This window comes from Stigmatopora argus, chromosome 5 (genome assembly GCF_051989625.1).
Source record: "Stigmatopora argus isolate UIUO_Sarg chromosome 5, RoL_Sarg_1.0, whole genome shotgun sequence".
NCBI lineage: Eukaryota > Metazoa > Chordata > Actinopteri > Syngnathiformes > Syngnathidae > Stigmatopora > Stigmatopora argus.
Genome location: NC_135391.1, coordinates 6,331,943 through 6,339,077, shown reverse-complemented (window position 1 = coordinate 6,339,077; position 7,135 = coordinate 6,331,943).

The following is a 7,135-nucleotide window of genomic DNA, read 5'->3' as shown; positions in this document are numbered from 1 at the left end:
CAAATCATGCCTCTTGTGCTGACTCTTTAGAAGAATGTATAGTACATGTGAACGTGCGATAAATGTAAAACCTTGCTGAGTAAAGATTGTGTTCTGTTTCCACACTGCATGTTGACTAATTCGCCGTGACTCTGTAACTGTACATTGTGTCTGTGTATTCCAGCTTTTTTTCGTCAAAGCAGTTTAGCAAGTTATTGCAAAAGTTTCTTTCTTTTGTCACGGCTTTCTGCTAAGCCAGACTTGTTGTGCTTATGAATTGAAATATTATGTCTTATCCTCTGTACGATCACTGGTTTAAAATGTGTTCTGCATCTTTTCTCGTCTTCGCTCTTATCTGCCGTTTACTGTGCAGTGACTGTATTAGGTATTCGGTGCCAAAATACCGGAGGATAAATGTGTTACTGTATTGAACTAATTGGAAATGAAGTGATTACAGTTTTCATTCGAAGATCTGATTTGTGTTTGCGTTGCTTTATTTGACAAACTTTTATCTAAACTCGATGTACTGTATGAACAGAACAAGAAGCTACTAAAAGCTAGATGAAGAAAACCAATACAGTATGATGATTGCACTTAGAAAGCGGAGGAGGTTTCAATCCTTCATGTTGTTTCACAGTATAGTACTACTAATGTCTATTATTTCACAGCTCTGTGATCCGGCGTGAGGTTATAATCACACAGTAGACAGTAGCCACCGACCCCTGGTTCTTTATAACAATGCCAGTCACACAAATATTGTTGGCAACGGAGCAGTGGGTTGCTGAGTTCAATAAGATACCAATTTTTAGACCACCAGGAGGGAGGTCTCATGATCTCACTCACTTTATTCGTCTTGTTCTGCTTGCCGAGGATACTCACAAAAATTGCGACATCTCTGGTTATTCGTCGACCAATCAGAATGAAATATGGTAGTGAAGGGAAATAATTGGAAATAGAGTTGTTATGCGGGAATGAACGTCCACGGAATTTGAGAAGTTAACTGGTGAGGTTTGATGCAGGGTTCCTAGAATAGATAATAAAATAGGAATGGATATACATTGACAGTTTTTGTCCCAGTTTTTGATTTATTAGATCAGTCGTGACCTTATTGTTACAGTAGAGAACATGCGTGCTCTTTTGGTGTGTTTATTGTAGGTAAGGTTGCCTAAATATCCCCAATTTTTGGAAAAAAGCTCATTTTAGTACTGACATATTTTTTTACGTTACTTATTACAGAGGTACTAATCTTAAATTCATTCTAAGGACCCTATGAATATTTGTGTTTGAAAGGTGGGAAGATTTTTGTCTTTTTAAAATGAATATTTGTGTTTGATTTGTTTTGTGTGGATTTTTGTCATTTTAAAATGAATATTTGTGTTTGATTTGATTTGTGTGGATTTTTGTCATTTATAAAAATAATCATTCAACTGGTTTATTTTTCGTCACAAAACCTCCCAGATTTTATATTGTCTGTGAATGCTTGCAGAATGATGAGCTTGAAATACGGTGGAAAAGGGAGTCAGTCATACAGTGTGTGCATCTATATCTAATACTTTAGCTTGGAAATTTCTCATTTGAAGCAGTACACAAACTGTGAAGCCAGAAAGAGTAGCAAAAGATTGAAATCCTCCCAATATGAGGATGAAACCCTCAGGCTTGCTTGAATGCTGCATAGATAAAGTCCTAAGTGGATATATTCACCCTGAGTAGCTGCAACATCACTTGGAGGAATGGATTATTTTATTTTATTGGTAGATTATTATTGTGATCATTTTAGAATTATTCATGAGTATACACAATAACCTATTGAGCAGCATTAAGTGGCAGCGCCTGCAGTCGGCATACGATACTTTAATGGTGGCTTTACTATATAATACAAACTTGGTCTTCAAAAAAAAAGGTCTGACTCAATCTCAAAGTCTATATTTTCCTGGATCCCGCGCCACCAATCGCTCCGTTTTTCATTGTGAAGGACAAAGTGCAACAATAGAAACAACTTGTTTGAGTGTGAAAACTCCACTGGCAGAGTTTTCGACATTGATTTGTGCAGCGTGCCGAGTCATGACTATTAAGTTAGAGGATTCCCCTGGAGAAATGGGGGGGAACTAATAGAGGACAGCGCTAAATGTCAGCAAGACAAACGGCCATGCACTCAGGGGCACTCCTGAGTCCGTTATTAATATGGTGGGAACACAAATAGTGACCACTTTGGACATAAAGTCTGTCCAAAATAAACCCTGTTATTATCAGTTTACTGTGAAATGACGGTCGGAGAACCCACACGCCACATCCATGGAACTGACTTATTTGTGCGCTTATATGTCCTGTTCTATTTCATATAGTTTTTTAAACAATGATACAAAAAAGTTGTTCAATCAACATTTATTTAACTATCAATTTATTCAGGATGATTGGACCTCACCATCTTTAGACTTTAGATAAGATTAGATAACTTTATTCTTCCCGTGTTCGGGAAATTTCACTGTCGCAGTAGCTAGTGGGTGAGAATACAGACACAGTAAAAGACATTTTAGACATAAATAAATAGGTCATAAATAAGTTAATAAATAAATTTACAAGATAATCTAATGGTTAGTCCAAGTACATTCATTCTTTTTTTGAACATCTTAGGGTTGCGGGGGGTGCTGGAGCCTATCTCAGCTAAATATTGGATTGGATTGGATAACTTTATTCATCCCGTATTCGGGAAATTTCATTGTGCCAGTAGCAAGAAAAGGCATAGTTATAAGTTAGACAGTACAACAAAGCAAAGCACAAAGTACAAAGCAAATCAAAGTAAATGGGATCATTAAGAATCACCAAATCATTAAGACAGAAAAGCAGCAAAAACACGAAACAAGCAAGAGTGGACGGAGCTACCGCCACCGGCTTGGTAGCAAAAACGGATACAGACTCAAAAGACGTAAAGTTGGACAAAAACTGGAACCACACACAGCAAGTCTTCCACAAGATGGGGAACTTCTGCAGACTTTGACCGAGGTAGAGAATATGCAGAGTCACTCTTCCAAGCTTATCCGCACAGTTCCTCAGTAGTCTGGAGCTGAAGACAACAGTAGCAGAGTAGGGCACCTCGACCCTGTTGCTGGTAAGCGCCGACAGCTCTTCCATCTTATCCTACGATGGAATGGTTGGTCAGAAGCGTTGCCTCTTCTCCCGGCACTTTTGTCCAGCTCCGAATCTCCGGCGGCACCGAGGTGTTGCTCTTTTCTGCTGCGTATTGTAACAGCTAGTCCCATGTGTGTGACAGCGTAGGCATGGCTGAATAGTTCCAAAAAAGAAGTAGCCGAAAGAAGCCAGGCTAACAGAACAAGGAAAGTTGTAAAAACATTAAAGTATAAAGTACAAAGTAAGGTAAAAAGGAATATATTAAGAAATATTAAAATGTAATTTAAAAAAAAGATAGAAGGGCTGTAAAACACGAAAAACATAAGAGTGTACAGAGCTACTGCCACTGGCTCCCGCGTGAATGGCACCATCTTGACACCCCAGACGGTGGACACCCTGAATCGATACCCAGCCAATCGTAGGGCACAAAGCGACGGACAACCATTCATGCTCACACATGATGTAGATCACGTAAGGTTTTGCACATTTTCATGATGTAAATCTCTTCTTCTGTGAGTTTGTGTGTGTATGTGTGTTTAATGTGGTTGAGGTAAACAAAGTGTATATAACGATGGATATTAAAATACCTCTTAAAACAGCACCTTGTGTGGCACATATTCTTGTCACATCTCTTTTGAAAGAAAGACACACTGCTCACAAGTATGGGGGTACTTACAAGTTATTATCTCATCAATCAATTCCATTAACCACAGGCCCAAGTACATCACTTTCCCTATTGAAATTCTCCTCCTTAAGGCCTGTGTTAATTGAAATCCTGCTTGGAATTAGGAATTTGATTAATGTTATTAAAAAAACAACTCCCTCTCAGATATGCTTAATAGTAATATTGTAAATTGGCATAGTGTATCTATTCTAATGGGTCTGATCTATGCATACGGTACATCTTTGAGTAGCCTCATTCTGGAGCAGAATGGTGCTATCACTGTTGTAATCTATCATTTCCTGCTTTATTGCTTCAGCAACTCACTTGGACGACGGTGGAAACTGGCTAGTCGCCTCTATCATTAAACACACCAATATATTATTGCAACAACTAAGGGTGATTAAAACAAAACAAATGAGGGTCATTGCGTACTGGAGGATTGCATCCTGAAAGGGTGGAACAGCTTTAGGTGACTTTTAACACTTCACATTTTATAGCCATAGTTAGTGAGGATGAGATATACAAATAAAAAAAATGGACTTCTTGAATGCCTTTCTTAAGATCTTCGCTGGTGTTTCACATATTTATTGTTCATCTTTGCTGTTACGATATGAACCCACTTAAAATAATGTTGATTTTAGGATTTTTTTTCCTGACACGGCACATTATGACGCCCATTTTAATGGCTCTCCAATATATCGCTGCTGTGTGTATTTGATCAGTGCTTCTTAATATTTGAGGCCTTGGCCAGGTGCAAGCAAATGACTAGTGTAGGAGCTGTAAATTTAATGTTTTGCCCCTGTGCTCCCTGAAAAATGATCTACAGCTCTTACTTCCATACCTTCTGCTATCCCTTCTATTAATATACGTACAAACAATGATAAAGAGGTTCTCTGTAACAACATGACTATAACACGTCACAATAGATTAAGACATTGGCTGCCATTGCCGGAGCTACACGTCGGGTGAATGAATATTCATCCAAAATTCAATTGGTGGTCTGCTTAGCAGTGTGGCGTGCCACAAAAATACAAAACGCTGTTTAAATTCAATTGCTTGAGGGACAGTCAATGAAAATGTAATGAGAAAATAAATCATGTGTTTGTAAAAGAGCCTTCTGCACATCCGGCTGTTAAATATTTTACGCCTGCTCTAATTTCTAGTTTACTCGTCAAAGATGTTGCTGATTTGGTGTTATAGCCCGTGTTAGTGCACTGACTCTGATTTTCCATCAATACTTTGATACACAATGTCAATTTAGAGTATGTGGAGTTTGCATGTTCTCCCTGAACTTGCATGGGTTTTCTCGGGGTACTCTGGTTTCCTCCCCCCAAACCATGGATGGCTGGCTGGTTGAATACTCTAAATTGCCCCTAAATATGAGTGTGAGCATGAATGGTTGTCGGCCTCCTTGTGCTATGCCATTGGCTGGCCACCAATTCAATGACACCATAGCCCGTTCTCTAAAAATACTACCTGAACAAGTGCGGGCTTTTTGGTTTACAACATTGCCTCCAAACATGGCAGGTCACATTGGGACAGGTCACACACCATTAAATTCACGCCTAAATGGACCTTGAGGCCAGAGAGCGCCGTTGTTTTCTGCTTCTCTCCAGCACCAAATGAAAACCACCTTGCCTTGACAAAAGAAAACAATTTCTACCTTTAGCAATATAAATACGGCATTAAGCATTTACTATAAGGGCTGATAGTTAGTACAGTCATACCTCTACTTACGAAATTAATTGCTTCCAAGACTTTTTTCTTAACTTGAAAATTTCGTAAGTAGAGGTGTACTTTATACGTAAATTATCTAATTCGTTCCAAGGTCCTCACACAACTACCAACTAAACCCTTTAAAATTGGTAAAAATGTCCCAATTTTGTATGAAACGTGAAGAAACACACAAAAATTAGAGAAATACTTTTATGTGTGTGTGTGCGTGTGTGTGTGCGTGTGTGTGTGTGTGTGTGTGTGTGTGTGTGTGTGTGTGTGTGTGTGTGTGTGTGTGTGTGTGTGTGTGTGTGTGTGTGTGTGTGTGTGAAAATATGTGCCACGTTGCATTTGTAGTATGTAATCGCTTAAATAAGGGGAATTCAAAATAACGGATAAGGAAATGCATTAACTTTTTGGGGGGATTTCGTAACTGGGATCGTCTTTTTCATATCTCAAGTCACTCATTTGCATATAACAATTTTCATAATCTGAAACTTTCGCACCTAGAGAGCATTCTCAAGTTTATTGCCACTACGTACTTTGTCTGAGAGGAAACTCGGAGGGTCGGTCCGTCCGTACAGATTGTCTGTGTTTTACAAACACAGATTAAAATTCTTACTTGTTGTCAACTGCAATACCTTAATGCATTTATTTTATTTCTTTTTTTTCACGGTGTACCTAATATTTTTGCATTTGTACCCTTAGACCACAGGGGAGCCCAACACTAAGAGCCTTACCTGCACTATATTTTATTTTAAGTATCTTAGTGAAAACCCAAAACGGGGTCATAAAGTTGGACAAGCATAACCACACTCACCGGGGGGCAACTGGTACATAAAGTTTTCTTTTTCTAATAGCCATGTATAATCAAAATAGACCAATTCTCTTCCCAGTAAGCTTTATATTTCATGTAGCCATTACAAGCAAAATAAGTGTTATTAGTTGGTACAAGCAGTGACTTTTATAGAGCTTTATTCTGAGGGAGGAGGGAAGGCTTGCTTGATGGATTATGGTTTGCTTTTCACAAAGCCCTCTAAATGTCAAAGCGCTTGACTGGAATGGAGAATAACTTCATCAACAAAACCCCTAAGAAGAGCAAATTGTCAAAAAAATAATTAAAGGTACGGGCAGTAAGAGAAATGAGATGGATCAACAATTCATTATTTTCCACTTCAGGCTCTATTTCACAGTCTTTCAGAAGCGATGGTCCTGAAAGCAAAGTGCTAATAGAAAACGTGAGTAGAAATCGTTTAACCAACCCCCAAAATTAATTTTATGTACTAAATCCAGTTCATTAATTAAGTGTTTCATGAGCAAAGGAGCGCAGGTAAAACATGTAAATTGTTCATGAATACACAATTAATGTTGTGAATCGAGTCTAGTTGTGTACCTTGTTTGTCTGATGTTGTTTACGACGTGATGCGATCAGCTGGATTTGGAGAGTTGTAGAAAATTTTCCGTCAAATTTATTCCTGTCTAGACTTTGCTATAAAATGTACACTGCAGTGGTGGACCGTCAGGCCTAAAAATAACTATCTGAATCACAGACCGATGTTAATTATGTTTTGTCCATGAATACTTATTAAAGAATTCCAAATTGTCAGCTTCTTTTCATTGCTTTTCCCCTGGTTGCGCTGCTTCCAGATGTGT